Below are 19,933 nucleotides of genomic sequence, written 5' to 3' on the forward strand. Positions count from 1 at the left end.
TGCACACAATACAAAACATCATCTGTGTTAAGTCCACCTCTCTTACTAGCCTAGAGCTGTTAAAGTCATGTTATTTAAACACCAGCAAAACTGTAAATGTAAATCATAATAGTACATATGAATATAGCACTGAAATTATAAGGCAGTCCTTGATTATCATTGTCCACGACGTTCCAGGCTAGGTTTCTGCTCATTTTTTGAGATTTTCATTGAAAATAAATCACATGTTAGATTTGGAGAGAGAGCTGTCAGATCCCCAGAATGTCCACAGACCCCAGTCTGAGAACCACTTCTACCTCAGTTACATATTATAAATGGATATTCGCAAATTCACAGCTATAACTGAAAATGTAACTCCAGTGTACATATGTTAAAGCGGGTCTCTTGCTTTTCGAATGTCACCAGTATTTTCTCCATGTACCACCTTGCCTAATATCCTCATTTTCTCCCCTTGCTTAGCCTCAAGTTTCCAATTAGAGCAGTGGTTCTCAATCCCTGTTGCATTAGAATTACATTAGAATTACATAGGGAGCTTTTATAAGAATATAATATCCAGTCTTGGATGTGTCCCTGAGTTTCGTTTCTGTTTTTTTGTTTTGTCTTATACTTTGTTTTTAAAACTCTCCAGTTTGTTCAATGTGCAGCTGGGATTCCAAACCACAAGATTCTAGAACTATTGAAAATTTCTATCCAGATACTTTGGCTTATTAAGGAACAGTAAGACTGTGTATTATATAAAACTGCTTACTGTGTGCCATGTTGTCCAACACAACATACTGTTAGCTCATGAAATCATTGATGCTGTGAAATAGGTATTACCTCCATTTTTCAGGAAAGTAAAGTTTAGAGAGACTAAATAAGTTCCTTTGGGCTACATCATTATTAGCAGCAGAACCAGGATTCAGATTGTCTGTTAATCACGATCTTAACCACGAAACTATAAATATCCAGTCTTATTTCGCCCTTTTATTACAATATAGATTAACCAGTCACTGTTAAACACACACTTTGATGAAGGTGTTTTTACTTTGAATAATGTACATAGTTTGACTAAAAATATATAAGCATAAAGTATGAATGCAGTTCATATGAACACCTGCAGCTGTAGCTCTCTCTCTTTTTTTCCCATTCAGTTAAGAAGTTTGTTGGCGAAATGATTTCATTCTCCAAGGTTGGATTTCTTCTCAAAAGAGGCTGAAAAGCATTCAGTTAGTTAGCTCACTTTGTTTTCAGGTCTATTAAGAAATATACTGCATTTAAATCAGATTCTGATTAAACTTATAATTTTAGGGTTACCATATTTGGTTGATTTTAGCATGCACATTTTCTATATTTTAAATCTTTGAAATCAGAAAGAAATGTGTTTCTTACACTTTGATGCACACTGTAGTTAAATTGGCAGATTTTTCTTTCTTAATGAAAGATAAAATAGTCATGTATCTTAAAATTAATGACATCTTAGATTTGATGAATTAACAATAGTGGTTATATATGAATGACCATTCCATATATAATCAGGCTATTTTTGGAGGTAAAACAGTGTGATGTATTCTCAGTATCGTTGTGAAGATTAAATAAGGTAAAATAATCATCTCAGTATCTGACACATAGTAAGAGCTTAGGAAGTGTCAGCTGTTATTATAGCATTGTAGATACTAGTGTTATAGTTGCGTGATGGATCCACAACCACAGACCAGAGAAAGGTGTCCAAGCAGTCTTCAGTTTGTAAGTGAAACTTATTTCAGTTATTTCCTGTAGGTGGGTTCTTTTATAAACAAATCTGACTGGCGTTAAATTCATATTTCCAAGACTGCTGTATTTATAGAATGCTGAAAGCCATCATTATACAATATACTGCACTGTACTGCTCATAAAGGACTCTTACTCTGGCATATTCTCAAAATACAGAATTTAACATAGGTATTCAATAGTCTAGTCCAGGGGAATTTTGTCCAAGAAGCTCAGCACCAGAGGTTATATGAGAAACAAGATTATTGTCAGTAGACTTTGAGAATATCAGTTATAATAAGAACTGTGCTTCCCTCGGTCACTTAATTTTTTACCTGTAATACAAGTTAAATAGCAAATAATGTTGCAAAAGTAGTGTTTCTCCCTTCTTTCAGTAACTTACACATTTTTTTCAGGCCCTGAAGACTTTTAAGTATATTCATACTTATCAGGCATTAAAATGCTTTAATATAAAACATAAACTATGTTAATTTAAGTTTGTACAGAACGTCTTTTTTTTTTTTTTGATCCTGGGACAGTGATAACTCATCTGAGCTTTGATAATTTTCTTTTGTGCTTCTTTTGTTGCTTTCTACTATAATTTTTGTTTTTTTCTTCATAATTCATGCTTCCTGAGGGAAACTTCTTAAGTACAATTTTGGGATAAGTGAATAGATTATTTTCAGTATTGATTTTTATTTTTTAAATCTGCAGAAAGTAAAAAAAAAAAAAACCACCAAGAATATTTTTCTGGCATTTTATAGAAGGGAAATATTTTTTAATTAATAAACTTTTTTTAGACAGAAGTTTTATTCTATTTTTTTAAATATTTATTTATTTATCTTGGCTGCACTGGGTCTTAGTTGCGGCATGCGGGATCATTTTTACTTGCAGCATGTGGACTTCTTAGTGGTGGCATGTGGACTTCTTAGTTGCGGCGTGCAGACCTCTTAGTTGTGGCATGCATGTGGGATCTAGTTCCCAGACCAGGGATTGAACCCGGGCCCCCTGAATCGGGAGCTCAGAGTCTTACCCACTGGACCACCAGGGAAGTCCCTAGAGAGAAGTTTTAGATTCACAGCAAGAATGAGCACAAAGTACAGAGTGCCATATACACCCCGTTCCCCACACATGCACAACTTCCCCCACTATCAATACCCCATGACACAGTGGTACATTTGTTACAGTCGATGAATGTATATTGACACATCATCACCAGAAGTCTATAGTTTACATTAGGGTTCACTCTTGGTGAAATACATATATATATATTTTTATAGCATTTTACAGGAGGTGTTTTTTAACATAATGGCTATTTTTAAAAAAATTTTTATTGAAGTATAGTTTACAATATCATATAAGTTTCAGGTGTACAGCACAGTGATTCAGTTATACATATATATATATGTATATTCTTTTTCAGATTCTTTTCCCTTATAGGTTATTACATAATATTGGATATAGTTCCCTGTGCTGTACAGTAGGTCCTTGTTGGTTATCTATTTTATACACACTAGTGTGTAACATATGGCCATTTTTTGAAGTATGTATTTTTTTAATGGTTTCTTTATTTTATTTTTTTATTTATTAATTTTTTTGGCCACCTTGCAACATGCAGGATCTTAGTTCCCTGACCGGGATTCTAACCCATGCTCCTTGCAGTGGAAACGCAGAGCCTTAACCACTGGACCACCAGGGAAGTCCCCATATGGCCATTGGTAGTATAGGTAGGGGTCCTAGAGTGAGGAAGAAAAGTGGCTAGAGCTGTTTAGGAGGTGCCGTTTATAGGACTCCGTTGCCAAGTTTTTGGCTTGGGCAGTTGAGCATCGATAATGTTAGACTATATAGGGAACTCAAGAGAAAGAGCAGGTTTGGGTTTGGAGATGTATAGGTAGTAGGGGGGAGTAGAATATGATGTTGGACTTCGTGAATTCTACATGTGTTTATCATTACTTTTGTTTTTCTTTTCCCCTTATTCCTCACTCTTTTCTCAGTTTTCTCCCCTTGCCCCCACCTTGACTTCATTAAGCAGCCATGCCCTCCAACAGAAGGGTTTTTTTTCCTTTGAGTAAGATTAATTTAATGAATCAGTGTTTGGCATACCTCACTTCTGATCCTCACAACAATTATGTAAGATGGTTGGATAGTTATAATTGCTAGGGATTCATAGTACTAATCACCATTTCTCCTTTCCAACTGCAAGTATATACACACATGATTGATGGTATCAATAGAATGAGAAATAGAGTATCACTTTATTAAACCAGGCATTCACCCTATGGTTCTCCAAATGCAAGGATTCTGGAAACCCATTTATGCCTGGTATTTTTACTCCCTCTTTTATTAATTGAGAACATGTAGGCTCTAGGCACAGGCTCCAGCATGCCTTATCTAGAAATCTGGAGCAAGGTGCAGGACTACACCCTCTGAGTTTTAGCAAAGAACAGGAAATATAGAGGCAGATTCCTGGCTTTTATCCTTGATGTATTAGTCAGGTTGGGCTGCCATAACAAAATACCGTAGACTGAGTGGCTTAATCAACAGAAATTCATTTTCACACAGTTAAGGAGGCTGGGAAGTATTAAGATCAAGGTGCCAGCTGATTTGGTTTCTGGTAAGTGTTCTCTTCCTGACTTGTAGATGGATGCCTTCTTGATGTGTGGTCATATGGTCTTCCCTTTTTTTTTAAAATTAATTAATTAATTAATTTATTTTTGGCTGCATTGGGTCTTTGTTGTTGCACGCAGGCTTTCTGTAGTTGCAGAGACTGGGGGCTACTCTTCGTTGTGGTGCATGGGCTTCTCATTGCGGTGGCTTCTCTTGTTGAAGCGCACAGGCTTCAGTAGTTGTGGCTCTTGGGCTCTAGAGAGCAGGCTCAGTAGTTGTGGAGCGCGGGCTTAGTTGCTCCACGGCATATGGGATCTTCCTGGACCAGGGCCTGAATCCGTGTCCCCTGCATTGGCAGGCGGATTCTTAACCACTGTGCCGCCAGGGAAGCCCTTATGGTCTTTCCTTGGTGCATGTGCTTGGAAAGGGGGGAGGTGGGAGGGGAAGGAAGAGAGGTAGAGAGATTTCTCTTTTCCACTCCTGTAAGGCCACCAATCCTATTGGTTTACGGCCCCACCCTGATGACCTCATTTAACATTAATTGCCTTCTAAAAGCCGTGTCTCGTAATACAGTCACATTGGAGGTTAGGGCTTCAACATATGAGTTTGGGGGTGTGGGGGGAGGTGTGGCGGGACACAATTCAGTCCATAAACTTGGAAACCTCACTTCAGAGTAAAGAGGTGGTCCAGTGACTATTGAAATCACGCCAGTTATTTACTTCCAAAATATTTAGAGATTTTCCAGCTATCTTTCTCTTACTGACTTCTAATTTAATTCCATTATGGTTGGAGAATACACTTTGGATGATTTAAAACTATTTAAATTTATTGAGATTTGTTTTGTGGCCCAGAATATGGTCTGTCTTGGTAAATGTTGTATGTGTACCTAGTAAAGATGTATATTCTGCTTTTGTTGAGTGGAGTGTTATGTAAATGCCAATTAGGTCAAGTTGATGGTACTGTTCAAGAGTTTTATGTTCTTACTGATTTTCTGTTACTTGTTCTATTGATTATTGAAAAAGCGGGTGTTGAAATCTCAAATATAATTGTGGATGTGTCTGTTTCTTCTTACAGTTCTATCATTTTTACTTTATACTTGTTGAAGCTATTTTCTTAGGTACGTAAACGTTTAGGGCTGTTATGCTCTCTTGATGGATTGACCTCATTATCATTATGAAATGGCCACCATTATCACTTGCAAGATCATTTGCTCTGGAATCTGTTTCATCTGATTACTGTAGCCACTCCAGCTTTCTTTTGGCTAGTGTTAGCACTCACTTTTAGCTTATTTGTGTCTTTATATTAAAAATGGATTTCTTATAGGTAGTATGCAGTTGTGTCTTGCTTTTTTAACCAATCTGATAATCCTTGCTTTTTAATTAGACCATTCACATTTTAGGTTATTGTTGATATGGATGGGATTAAATCTGTCATCTTATTATTTGCTTTCTATTCGTCCCAGCTGGTCTTTGTTCCTTTATCCTTCTTTTTCTGTCTTCTTTTGGATTGATAGTTTTGGGGTTTTTTTTGAATAATTCCATTTTATGTCCTTTGTTAACTTATTAATTATAATTAGTTTTATGGGGGTATGTTTAGTTTGTTTTTTCAGTAGTTACTTTAAAGTATGCAATAATTAACTTGTCACAGTTTACCTTCAAATACTTTGAAGTATTTACCTTCAAATACTTCAACATTTCCTTTAGTCAGTTCTATTTAAAAGTGATTTTAAAACAAAGAACAGGGGCTTCCCTGGTGGCGCAGTGGTTGAGAATCTGCCTGCCAATGCAGGGGACACGGGTTTGAGCCCTGGTCTGGGAAGATCCCACATGCCACGGAGCAACTGGGCCCGTGAGCCACAACTACTGAGCCTGCGCATCTGGAGCCTGTGCTCCACAACAAGAGAGGCCACAACAGTGAGAGGCCCGCGCACTGCGATGAAGAGTGGCCCCCACTTGCCACAACTAGAGAAAGCCCTCGCACAGAAACGAAGACCCAACACAGCCATAAATAAATAAATTTAAAAAAAAAAAAAAAACAAAGAACAAATTTATTTTTTATTTACCTACATATTTATGATTTCCAGTTCTCTTTGTGTAGATCCAGATTTTCAAACGGTTTAATTTTCTTTCTGACAGAAGGATTTCCTTTACCATTTTTGGTAGTGAGGGTCTGTTGGTGATAAACTTGTTTCAGCTTTTCTGGGTCTAAGGTTTTTGTTTGTTTGTTTGTTTTTCAGGAATTCCAGGTTGACGGTTTTTTTCTTTCACTCCTCTGTTTCTCCTGAGCTCACCTTCTTTGTGCTACTCTCCATTGTCTGGTACTCTGCCCTGTGACTCTAGCCACCTAACCTCCCTTTCCCTTAGTTCTTTTGTGCTTGATTCAGGGAGACTGCTGGATTCTGTCTGCCTTCTCCTTCCCTGTCCTTCAGCCTGGAAACTTTCTCCAGGCCTTAAAGTTGGGCAGTTGTAGAGCTCACCTGTTTATTTTTCTCTCAGAGATCACTGTCTTACACTGTCTGTTGTCCAGTGTCTGGAAACAGTTGTTTGTATTTTGTTGTGGTTTAGGTGTGTGGGTAAATCAAGTCCCTGTTACTCCATTTTGACTGGAAATAACACAGTGACTACCAAAATCAAACCAGTCATGTCAGCCATCCTACTGGCCTTGTGGAAGAATTCATAAAATGGATGAATACAGAAATTATGCGTTTCTCCCCAGTATGTTCCTTGGTGGAAGATAAGGGTTGTGGTAAAGTCCTGCTCTCCCTGCGTACAGAGACCCAACCCAGGTAAAGGGAAGAAGTTCCTTTCTCCCCTGACACTTACCATTACCATTGTATAAATGAAGAAATTAAGTGACATGCCTGAACTTGCCCAGGACTGTCCTCACTGGATCCTACTGTCTTTGTGAAAACAGTAAAATCAAATTCTGCAGTGAATGTTTTACGTATTGCAGTTACAAAATAGTTATTAAAGGTTAATTTCATTTTCAGATCTTTACATGAATTTTAATTTTCACTTTGGCCATCAGTTATGTTGTATATAACCTCATTTCATTTCTGGAGATGGGAAGGTTTTATGCTTCATGGCATTCCTTGAATTAAATACATTATGAAGGAAATACAGCCTGAAATCAATAATTTCTTAATTTATATTCTGGCCCTTTGTATGAAAACTTTACTAGGAATGTCTTCTGACCATAAAGAGCAGTGAATTTAGAGTGGGTTTTTAAATATTTGTCAATAAATAAATAAATAAATATTTGTCAACCACATGAGGTTTGCTGTTTAAGGTTAAATAATAACTGAAATTTAATTTGATAATTCCTACCATAGTAGGGTATGCCAAAGATCAAAGGGCAGGGTTTTTTTTTCCTCAGAAATTTCTCAAAGAATTATTATTTTAATTTGCCTAGATTCACTCAGTATTTGAATTTACATCTACTTGATCATAAAGCCAGTTTTTTCCTCGAAGTTAGGCCACAGTTTAGAACCATCACAGTTCTATAGAAGAACATAAAATTTTAATATTTCAGGTTTAAAATTCAGAGTTATAATTTTGGCATATTATGTATCCTTTAGAAAAATTAATCTTTAAGATCATTTATCTAAAACCAACAGAAAAATTATTTTAAGCAATATGGTTATCAAACAATAAATCATCTCTTAGATACCAGAAAAATAATTAAGAGAGCAACTTGCCTAGGTTACAGTTAATATTTTATGCTCACTAAATTGAAGCTCTGTACCTTTTGAACACTATTGTGAACTAAAATCCAGATTGAATTGGCCTTTTCTACTTTAAAATGTTTTTAATCAATGGGTATACAACTAACTAACAAATTTGGGGCTCCTTTTAGGGGTGCTAGTAGAACATGTGTGAGAAGACAGGGAGGCCTACTTTGCAATGTTTGAAAGATGGGAGTTTAGGAAAAGAGCCTAAGGAACAATTAGGACAGAAAGTGATGGCTCCCCCGAAAAGTTTTTCCCTCCCTCATCTGTTCAGCGTCCTCTAACTCTACTCTTCTTCTGTTTACTTTATTTTTCCTTTTATATTCCCCCCCACCCCCCCCCCATCTTATTTTCCTGTTTGTTCTTTCCTCTTTGTCTATTTTGTTTCTCCCTGTCCCTTTCCTCCTGTTTTTCTCTTTATTTTGATCACAATTCTTAGTTACTTATCCTTCTATTCTTTTCTGATTATTTTCTTTAAAAATTCCCTTATCTCCACACAAATTACTGTGGTTGAATTGGTAAGGAGCCAGGAGGGGAATGTGGATGGCACTTACATATTAGAGGCTTTGTGTAGTTGGGAATTCGGATTGTAGAGGAAAAGGAGATGTCTGTTACGGCAGCCAATTACAGTCCTCTGGGAAGAGTCGCCTTGCAGAATTGTGTGAAGTACAAGCTTTACCTTCCTTGGCTTCTGGTGAACTCTATTTACTCTTCTGTGCCTAAAAAATATCTGCTAACAACTGGGTGAAGAATTCAGTAATAAGTATTGCATAAATTAGATTGAATTTTTTTAAAATAAACTCACCAATTGTTTTACTACTATAAAGAGTTGTTTCTTTTGTGTTATGCCTATGTAGCACTTTTAGTTAAAAATTATTTTGATGGAAATGCCATCAAATATGGCATCATAAATGCCATATTTCTTGGTTATGCAAGCTTTTAATCTATAATATAATCATCTGAGCAGTTTAAATGACATAAAATATATGCCTTTTTAAAAGTTTTGCTATAGTCTGCGATAGTGTTTTAAAAAACTACATAGCATTGTATTTTTTGTTACTGTAATTTATTTAATAGTTGTGGTAAACAAATTCAAATTGGTAGGTGATTGCTGTTTTTTATTATGCGATATTTGCAAAGGTGGGAAAAGGGTTAGTACTTATTACTTGACTGTAAGTAATTTAGGGAACATAGGAACTCAGTACGGCCTGAGTTCTGAGTACACAGGCTTGTCATAGTTCATATCAAAGGAGCACCTTCTATGCTTCCAGAATTCTCTTATGTTCTTTTTTAGTTTTAGAACTAGAACTATATGGCTTTTAACGTTATTTAGATCCTTGTTTCAAGAAGTTCAAAGTGCTTTAGAAAATACTATTAATCTTAAAATATCTAAGAATGATGGAATGAATATTTTGTATTGATTTTGTTCACAATAATTAAATTTTTGTGTATATATATGAAAATTTCAAAACACCAGTTCTGAGCCTGATAGAATGTCTACAAACATGAGCAGTTTTAGAAAAACTTAATAAACATTTTGGAGCATTGAAAACAATTGAAAGTCCCAATTCTCACCTGTCAAATCACTAAGCCTTCCTTCCTTTAGTCCATTTCCATTGGTTATACTAGTTGTGCTAATTGTTAATGATAGAGAATTAGTGATTAGAGAATTAGCCAAGGCTTTTCCTTTGGTTTCTGTGAGATTTAGTGTGAAGATATCTGTAAGATCTGACCCTCAAAAATTACCTGCTTTCAACATTTTAGAGAATACACTATCAGATGGCAGAACTAGCTGTCAAATTGGAATGTAGGAAACAAATTCTCTTGAGATACTGATGATTGAGGCTTAACAACATACCTGAATATAATCATTTTAGTGGTGTGTGTGTGTGTGTGTGTGTGTGTGTGTTTTAACAACTCTTTATTAAAATGTCAGTGTGAATAAGTTAAATTCTGTTTTTAAAAAAACGTAGTAAAATAAAAGCTAAAAGAACTTCTTGTGCATTGCCTGATGTCCTGGCACCTTCAACCTGCCATTTGTTATAGGGCTAATAATCTGAGGTCACTTGTCCTATAATACCTGAATTCTTCAGAGTTGGTCATACTTTAACATAGATCTCAAGTTGATCTGCAACTGAGATCTTATTAATTAGTTAAATAACTACACTTTAACCACTCTTTCATTTTGCTTATGTATTCATTGAGCATCTTCTATACGCCAGGCACTGTCCTAGGCACTGGTAATAGAATGATGGATGTGTTAGACCTGGCTCCTGCATGCCTAGAGTTTATAATCTAATTAGAGACAGTCGGCCATTAGAGTAGAGTAATAATTGCAGTAGAAACACATGAAGCTTATGAGAGGATTTCCCTCTGTGTCTGCTTCCCACCTGAGTTTAAACTTAACTGAAATCAGGGACTAGAAAAAAGTTGGCAGATTTTCAATTTCTCCATTGGAAAATACACAGTTTGTAACAGTGTACTCCTTAGTTAAGGTTTTTAACCCCTGTTTCCCTTCCCCCTTTGGTTTTCCAACTCATTCACAACTCTTCTTTTGCAGCTTTCAAAGTGTCAGGTTTAGTTTGGGTAGCCATGGCATATAGGAATCCCTATCAGATATAACAGATATTGAGGAAACAATCCTGAGATAGGTAAGCACCTCATGTCTCAGTGGTGAGAAGTAGGGTTCAGAGTGGTTGCATGAGCAGAGAAACAAAGAAAATTCTGTCAAGATTGCAGAATAGTAACCATGTAAACTGCAAAGTCCAGTTAGAATTCAAAGGAAAACAGATATTGGGAATTAGACATCAAGATGTTTTACAGTAAGGACCAGAATCAACATTCACAGGCTGGATAACCAATACAGAATGAGCTGTAAGAACGACCTTGATACCAAGCCAACAAGTACCTGAGGCTGAGTCTCCATCCATTATTCTTTCCTGAGCCAGAATTGGAATTGGACTAACTGGGGAGTAGAGTTTAGGTAGGCACACTGGATGAGACTTGGAAGTAAGTCCTCAGATTTTTAACATTTTATATACATAGGAGATCTTGATTTAAGGCCTCACTTTGCCATTGTGTTGCTCTGTGTGTCTGAGCTGTCACTTTACTCTCTGAAGTCCAATTTCTTCATCTATAGATTAATGAAAATACATACTCTTGAAGGTTCCTTTGAGTTCTTTAACTCCTGAATTCTGTACAAAAGCCAAGACTCCCCCCACCTTGCCCCACTTTTTAACTTATCCCCTGTAGTTTTGCCCACAGAAGCTGCTTATTTTTCTTTGATGACAGAGGGACCAAGCTTGGTTTTAATTAACTCTAAGTGGTTTTGAATGCACAAAACAGAACATTGAAACATTTTATTTATAAGCAGATGTAATTGTACAGTTTTGCCAAGCATTATAAGGATAATGTTTCTAAGTGGGATATCCTCTTGCTCTTTCTGGAACTGCATGATCCAGACCTTTTCCGTGATATCTAAATTGAGAAACCTTTAAACTAGGGAGACATAAGGAGAGAAAGGAATAGCTGTCCAAATTCTTTTAATACCAGGAATCCTTGAAGATATGCCTATCTGAAGAGCTTTCTAGAATCTATGCCCTGAGTTGGTAGGGTAACCTCTACCCTAAAAATGAGTCTTTTTTGTGTGAAATGAAAAATAAGAGTGAACTTTCATAATTGAGCATTATTAAGAACTATTGGTAGTGGAAAGTGGGCTCCTACAGATGGTTCTCTACTTACTGATAATGTTTGTGACCTTGGGCAAATGATTTTACAAATTTAGTTTTCTCATCTGTAAAATGAGAGAAAAACCTATGCCATCGCATTTATTTTTGTTTTATTTTATTTTTAAAAATAAATTTATTTATTTATTTATGGCTATGTTGGGTCTTCCTTGCAGTGTGCGGGCTTCTCACTGTGGTGGCTTCTTTTGTTGTGGAGCATGGCCTCTAGGCGTGCGGGCTTCAGTAGTTGTGGCACGCAGGCTCAGTAGTTGTGGCTCGCGGGCTCAGTTGATCCATAGCAAGTGGGGTCTTCCTGGACCAGGGCTCGAACCCGTGTCCCCTGCATTGGCAGGAGGATTCTTAACCACTGCACCACCAGGGAAGTCCCTATTTTTATTTTAAATTTAAGAAACGTTAGATGGAAAATAAAAGAAAAAAGAAACAGTATGGTGCTCACTATGTGCCAGGCAATATTCTAAATATTTTACAAATAACAACCTGTTAACTACCCTCTGAAGGTCAATACTATTATTATTGCCATTTAGTAGATTTTTTAAAAACCTAAGGCAAAGAGAGGTTGTATCACTATAACTTGTACAAAGCCAAACAACTAGCAAGTAGCAGAACTGTTTGCCTGACCTCACAGTTCATGTTCTTAACTGTTACTTTATGCTACATCATGAGAATTAAGATGAGGAAGCACTTGATAAAACACTCCACAACTCAAGATGATAATGATCATCTTTGTTTAACTGAATGGTTGTATTATGTGACAATTAAAATTTATAGCCAATTTTCAAAGAGCTAGATTATTATAAAAACATACACATGACTTTGTTTTTCAGATAGAACCTCAGAATATTCATTGTTTTAATCATAATTTTGAATTTTGGTGGTTACTGTATAATGTAGATGTACAGCAGAAATACTTGGTTGAATTTAAACCACACACAAGTCTAGAAAGCTGCTTTTAAAAGTCAGTCCGTGATAAGTTTGTTTACAGATCACTGGCCTTTTTCATAATAGAGTGCTGAGGATTTTTTTAAAATTCAGTTTAAGCTTTGTTGTTGGCTAACAAAAACAAAGAATATTTTTGTGTTTGAAGGTACTCTTCTGACAGTGGAAATATTTATGTGTCACTAGTATTAATAAAATAATAGTGCAGATATAAAGTTGCTTTCATTTATAGCCACAGCCACTATTTTTTGCACTTGTCATTAAAGTCAACTTTGTCTTTTATTCTCTGCTTAAAGACTTCTTATGGTGTATAAATCAAGTTGCACTAGGAATGAAGAAACCTGGATTCCAGTGTGCAGCAGTATGCATACAGCTTTGAGCAAGAAAGTTAATGTCTTTTTACCTTACTCTCTTCATCTGGAAGTAAGGTAGATTAGGCCACATGATTTCTAAGGTCCTTTACAATTGTCACTTAAAACAGAAACACTCAACACATACCTATGAGATTGGAACATATAAATGAGAAACCAAAAATATTTCAATGTATGTAGAACTTAACCCATTAGGAGATAAACATCTATGAAATACTAAGAATATTTTTATAAAGAAATGGATGGGTTAGTGTAACTGTGGAAGTTCCTGCAGTTGGGAGAGGGTTGGCTAAAGTTAGCAGTACAGAAAGAAAAAGCAGTGGTACAGGGTGGGAAATGAGTAGAGCGTGGTATAGACAGCAGTTTGGGTAGAACACAGAGAGCAGGAAAAGATGAGATTAAGAACCAGAGGTTGGTGGAGTCTTAAGCAGGGTCACCTCAGTGTATAACTTCAAGAGGCGGTGTTCATATCAGAATCTGGCAATGCACAGCCAGAGTAGCAGGCTCTGTACAGTGGCCCTGGCCCTAATGTCAGGCTTAAGAGTTTACACTGGGTTTAATAGGCAGTTAGGGAGCCAATAAAACAAACAAACAACAAACAGAAAAACTTTGAGGAATGTGATGGAATGGCTTTCAGGAAGATTAATCTGTATCAGGTTGCAAGATGAATAAGAAAGGGCCTAGAGTCCTAGACCATAACTAGGAGACTGTTGTAGTAATTTATGTGTAAAGTAATAGGAATCTACCTTGGTAACTGTTTTGAGGTTAAAAAGGAAGGTTTAATTTCAGGAGAAATTTGAAGAACAAGTTAGTGACTTGTTCAGTGACTGGATTTTAGGACCATAAAGAGGGAGAATCTCCTGTCCCTGTACCATAGACTTAGAAGGGAACTTCTCTTATTCCCTTTTGGGATTTGGAGACAATTTTGTATGAGTGATGATTTTGCATGTGTAATACTTATATTGTGATACATGAATTGCCATTGTGTTAAGAGAGGACTAGGAAAGTAGGCTTTTGTATTTATCATCTGTACCCTTCAGAATAATTGACAATGTATGTCACATCTAATCTTCCATCATCACCACCTACTGAGATCGCTATTGTCAAAGTCACCAATGACTTCCTTATTGTCAAATACAGTGGTCATTTCTTTGTTTATATTTTATTAAACCTCACTAGTGTTTGAGACCATTGGCCATGCCCTCCATGAAACATTTTTTTTCTTGCAGCTTCCATGATACCATACTTGACATATACCAGCTCCTTTTGCTGGTTCATCATCTTCTAACAGATCTCTACTTCTTAGAGTGCCTCGGGCCTTTGTCATGAATGTCCTCTACATGCTTCTAGGTAACTCTTCACTCTAAATACTATCCAAATGCCAATGATTCCCAAAACTATATCCCCAACCCTGGAAAACAACAACCTCCTAACCAGTATACGTACTCTGATTCTTTTTCCCCTATTCTGTTATCAACATAGCAGTCAGAGCGATCATTTAAAAATGTAAATCAGATTGTGTCACTTCTCTAGTTAAAACCCTCCAGTGACTTCCCATTGCATTTAGGATAAAATCTAAACTCCTTGCCCTAGCTTCAAAATCCTGTGTGATGTACTCCCTGCCCACCATTCTAAACTATAGTTCTTACCACTTTCTCTCTCTGTTACTGCCATTCCAGCCTTACTCACCTTCTTTTAGTTCCTGGGACATTACTCCTTTATTGTCACCTTAGACCCTCTGCTCAGAATGCTCTTTCCTCCGATTTTTGAATTGCTTGTTCCTTGTTCAGACCTTGGCTTAAATGTTATCTGCTTAGAAAAGCCATCCCTCAACAGTTAGTATAAAGCATTTACATAATTATTCTCAATTTTTGCAATTACAGCATGGCACTTAGCACCATCTTCATACCTACATACTGGTAATATCAACTGAGAGTCCAATTCTCTGAGCATAACCTCTTCTACTAATTCTTAACACCCTTTCTCAGATTCATCCATATGTTTCTCATATTATCAGTATGAGATGCTAATTCTTACCTAATTATTTTTAAAAGATTATTTATAAAGAGAAAAAAAAAGAAAGAAAGCAATGCAGAAAAGTGTTTCAAACTGCTAAGTTCTAATTTTTCAACACCAGAACCAGTGTGCTGTTACCTATGTGTGTCTTCACAAATTCCTCTACTGAGTAACCAAACTGTGATCTCCTTAGCAGGGGTTTTACAAAACAATAACTCTAATTAAAATATATGACACCATGTAATTCTTTTATTTACATACTATTTTTCAGTTAATAGGCTTTATCATTTATCTAATGCCAGTCAGAGAATAGTAATTTATTTAAAATTTAGTTTATGTGTTTGTGTGTTTGCTTTATAGGACTGATAATATTTTGTTGCATGTATATCTTTCTATGCATGTGTAATTCCACAAACACAGGATCATAACATTCTTTTGAGAGTTGTGTTTCACTTATGGTATAGATAATCTCTCCTTGTCAAAAGTAGATCTATATCATTATTTTAGATAAAACTGTACCACAGTATATTTAACCAGTCCCTTTTTGTTGGACATTTAGATTGATTACAATTTTTTTTGACTGGTATAAACATTTTAATAAATATCCTTCAACATTCATCTCTGTGTACTTGTTCTATTATTTCATTGGAATAAATTCACAGAAGAATTTTTATTCGTATTACTAGATTGTCCATCATAAGTTTAAAAGGACATTATTTTTAGAGAAACTTTCTTTTTGGGAATCCCCCAGGTGTTCTCATGCTTCTCTTGCCATTTTATTCCATATATGAGGGGGGTGAAATCTACTACCTTGGCAGGCTTTAGAAGTAAATTGAACAGTATATACAGCGGCCCAATGGTAGGAAGGACCTTCTTCTGTTTCCTTGAGACAGAGCTTTGAAGTATCCTAGGTTTTTGTTTTAAATCAAGGATCCAGAGACACCACCATTAAGTGTTTATGATGAGTTCTGATTCAGAGGGGCTCCTGGTTAGGGTCTCCCAAGAAGGAAGTGGTGGTTCTGGCCTCTCCCCTGGGTTTTTTATGAAGTACTTGTGAAGAACAGAGATTCATAGACTCTCAAGGTTGAAAGAACCACTGCAAGTCTAATTCAGTTTCCACTTGACAGCTAAATCCCTTCAACCACACCCCTGGCAATTGTTTATCCGTCTGTTTGTGAACACCCTTGGTGATGAAGAATTTACTTCCCAAGTTAGTCTGTTTCACCTGTGGGTCATTCTGATTGTTTAAGGTTTTCCCAGTGGCCAAATTATTAACCTCTTTTGTTGGAGAGAACAGATGAAGAACTTTAAGTTGGCTGAACTCCGGAGCCAGAAGAGTGTGCCACAAAAAAGGAGCTAGTCTGGTCATGGCTTCTAGTCAGACTGTGGTGGGAGCACTGTCCTCATTGAGGTTTTGGGGGCAGAGGGACTGTGTTTTGATTGATTAATTCCCACTCTCTAATGATTTGTCATTGATAGCCTGTGAGAATTTATAACATCCTTTCTGTTCTTTTCAAAGTTATGTTTTACATCAGATAATTTCTCTCTTTTAAAATGTATAGCTAGTAGGTAAGCCTTAGCAGCCCATATTTGTCTAGATTTGCAACACTTTTTGTTTTTGTAAAGAGTAAATTGTTTTCAGAGACCCAACAATTGTACCTTATTTCTTGAGTAAGCTATGTCCTCAAAGTATCGTCATATCTAATGAATTTTCTTTAGTATGACATAAAATTTCCCAGTTCCTTAGTCATATTCTTCACTACAGTAAACTCTGTGCTATGGCAGAGGTTTTAGAGATGGAAATTATCAAAATTTTAATAATGCAACTTTTCTAATGACTACTGTGATTTAGTATTCTCATTTATTAAAATTCAGACACCCATAAATTTTTCCTGACAAGTTCCTAAAGGTTGTCATCACGTAACAGTTTTTTAAAATTAATTTTTATTGGAGTATAGTTGCTTTACAGTGTGTAACAGTTTAACTTTTATCACTTTAAACTTGGTAATTTCTTGTATATGAGTAAGCCATTTCCTGATAGGGTTGTTGTTTTTTGTTTTTTTACAGTAGCTCCTTATTAATTATCTATTTTAAATATAGCAGTGTGTACATGTCAATTCCAAACTCCCAATCTATCCCCCTCCCCACCCTTCCCCTCAGTAACCATAAATTCATTCTCTAAGTCTGTAAGTCTGTTTCTGTTTTGTAAGTAAGTTCATTTGTATCATTTTTTTTTTTAGATTCTGCATATAAGTGATACCATATGATATTTGTCTTTCTCTCTCTGACTTACTTCACTTAGTATGATATCTCCAGGTCCATCCATGTTGCTGCAGGTGGCATTATTTCATTCTTTTTAATGGCTCAGTAATATTCCATTGTATTATATATGTACCACGTCTTCTTTATCCATTCATCTGTCAGTGGATATCCTGCTAGTAGGGTTTTGGAGATAAATTATAATTAAAAAAAAATAGTGCCAAATATATATGAGACATTACTTAGGCTGTGAACCATCCTTGGTACTCACATGGAGTAACTGACATCTTGACATCATTCAGCATTCCATAGCGTAAGAGCCACTGCTCTGCCACAATTCTTAACTCTCCAGGATTACCCCACAGTCTGAGAGAGGGAAAAGGATGAGCCCAGAGAAATCTCCCGGGAGCTAAAATCATCCCATGTAGCCAGCCCATGGCAAGCCTGAGCTAGCCTTGAAAACCCACAGAACCATCAGAGAAAGGTCTGAATGGATTTCTTTTTATGTCTTTTGCTTCCCTCTGAAGGACACCATGATTTAACTCAGTGAGTCCCAGGAGACCACAGGAGACCCTTGGCTTATGACCTAATTGGTTCCTGGAGGAAAGTTGGAAGTTGAGACCTCTTTTTTTTTTTCCCAGTTTGGCGCATTATTATAAATTACGGTCCTTTTCCTGGAAACAAATCCTGTACCACAATATTCCAAAATATACTGTTAAAATATATGTTGAATATACATCATTTATATTTTTACAAACATCTATTAAAGTATATAAGGGCAAAATTTGTAGCCACAGTGAAAGAAAGCATGCATGGGGTAGTTAGGGACTCAGATTCTAGAACCAGACCTGTGTAGGTTCAAATTTCAACTTTGCAACTTCCTAGCTGGGTGATCTTGGGCAAGTTATTTAACCTCTCTATGCTTCGGTTATCTATAAAAATGGTGGTAATAGTCCCTTCTAGAGCTGCTTTGAGGAGTAAATGAGTTAATGTATAGAAAGTAGTGAGGACTGGCAATGCCTAACATTACTAAGTGCAGGCTGTTGTTTTATATGTTGCAAATGGTCATTTTAGGGACTGAATGGTATTAAAATACCAGCTCAATCAAGTTGGCTCTCAAGACTCCTTCTTTTCCTGATAAGCCTTCCTGAGGCTAGAAATAGGCACTCGTCGTCATACTCTTCAAGGCTATTCACAATCAGGCTCCAGTCCTGCCTTTTCTACACTTTTTTGGTACAAATGCTCCACTCAAGTTGCACTTCCTCTCTCATGGTTCAGCTTAACATCTACCTCTTTGGCAAAATTTTACCACTGTTATCTGAACTTCTTTGGAATTTATTGTATGCTTCAGTGTTCTGTTGTTTTAAAAAATCATCTCTGAATCAAATCCTTTGAAACTAGTAGCTATGTGCAGTACAACTTTGTGTCCCCTTGTCACCTACTACAGTGTGCTAGGCACTTAAAATATGTGTTGCTTAGCTGGCAGAGATAAGAGAAAGCAACCTTTTCAAGTTTGCACTATAAATTGAATTTCGTGTGTGAATGTACACATGCATGCATGTCCAACCTGCATAGCAGGTTAACAGTTTTAAAAACTAACCGTGGGCTTCCCTGGTGGCGCAGTGGTTGAGAATCTGCCTGCCAATGCAGGGGACATGGGTTCGAGCCCTGGTCTGGGAAGATCCCACATGCCGCGGAGCAACTACGCCCGTGAGCCACAATTACTGAGCCTGTGTGTCTGGAGCCTGTGCTCCGCAACAAGAGAGGCCACGACAGTGAGAGGCCCGCACACCACGATGAAGAGTGGCCCCGCTTGCCGCAACTAGAGAAAGCCCTCACACAGAAACGAAGACCCAACACAGCCAAAAATAAATAAATAAATTAATTAATTAATTAAAAAAAAATTAACTGTGCTTTTAAAATTGGAGGACTTGTGAAAAATTTTTAATTTAATATATCTAAGTGAAACATCTGCAGGTTAGATTGTTTGGAACTGCCTAGTAACCAAAAAATATCACACTTCATATATTGCAATACAGGCTTGCATCTCCTGTTGACTAATTATAAAATTTCTTCCTCTGAAACTACTACCACTGCATAGCAAGGAAAGAGAAGGACCCTGTAGCTGTGAGTGTCCACATCACAGAATTAGGGCTGTAAGAACAAGGAACTAGTTAAGGAAGGGAGAGGGAGAGAAAGGGAGAAACACATTTGTATCTGCCTCTTTTTCTAATATTTAATAACAGTAATAAGACAGCTGAAAATATTTATATGACCTAATAAGACATTTTGACCTTTTGGCTATTGGCGAAGTTTTGTGAGTGAAAACTATTGTATTTGAGGTCCAAAAATATCACTATCTAAAAGATTATAAAATGTATTCCTAAATCTTAAACATTTTAATTGAAGTTTACATAAAAACAATTTTATGCCGTAATTTTAATCAGCTTTGTCTTAAATGAAATTTTGAATTATCCATCATCATCTGACTTCTGTACCTTGTGAATTAAGAGTTTATTAGGTTTTTTTTATAATAAGTTTAT

The 19,933-nt window shown here is 36.5% G+C and overlaps 1 protein-coding gene across 7 annotated transcripts in view; it reads left to right on the forward strand.

Annotated features, from left to right (window-relative positions):
- Nucleotides 1-19,933, forward strand: part of ATOSA (atos homolog A) — an 86,125-nt gene that overhangs the window by 41,008 nt on the left and 25,184 nt on the right. The gene's annotated exons all lie outside the window — the stretch shown is intronic.

Source organism: Balaenoptera acutorostrata, chromosome 3 (genome assembly GCF_949987535.1).
Source record: "Balaenoptera acutorostrata chromosome 3, mBalAcu1.1, whole genome shotgun sequence".
Taxonomy (NCBI): Eukaryota; Metazoa; Chordata; class Mammalia; order Artiodactyla; family Balaenopteridae; genus Balaenoptera; species Balaenoptera acutorostrata.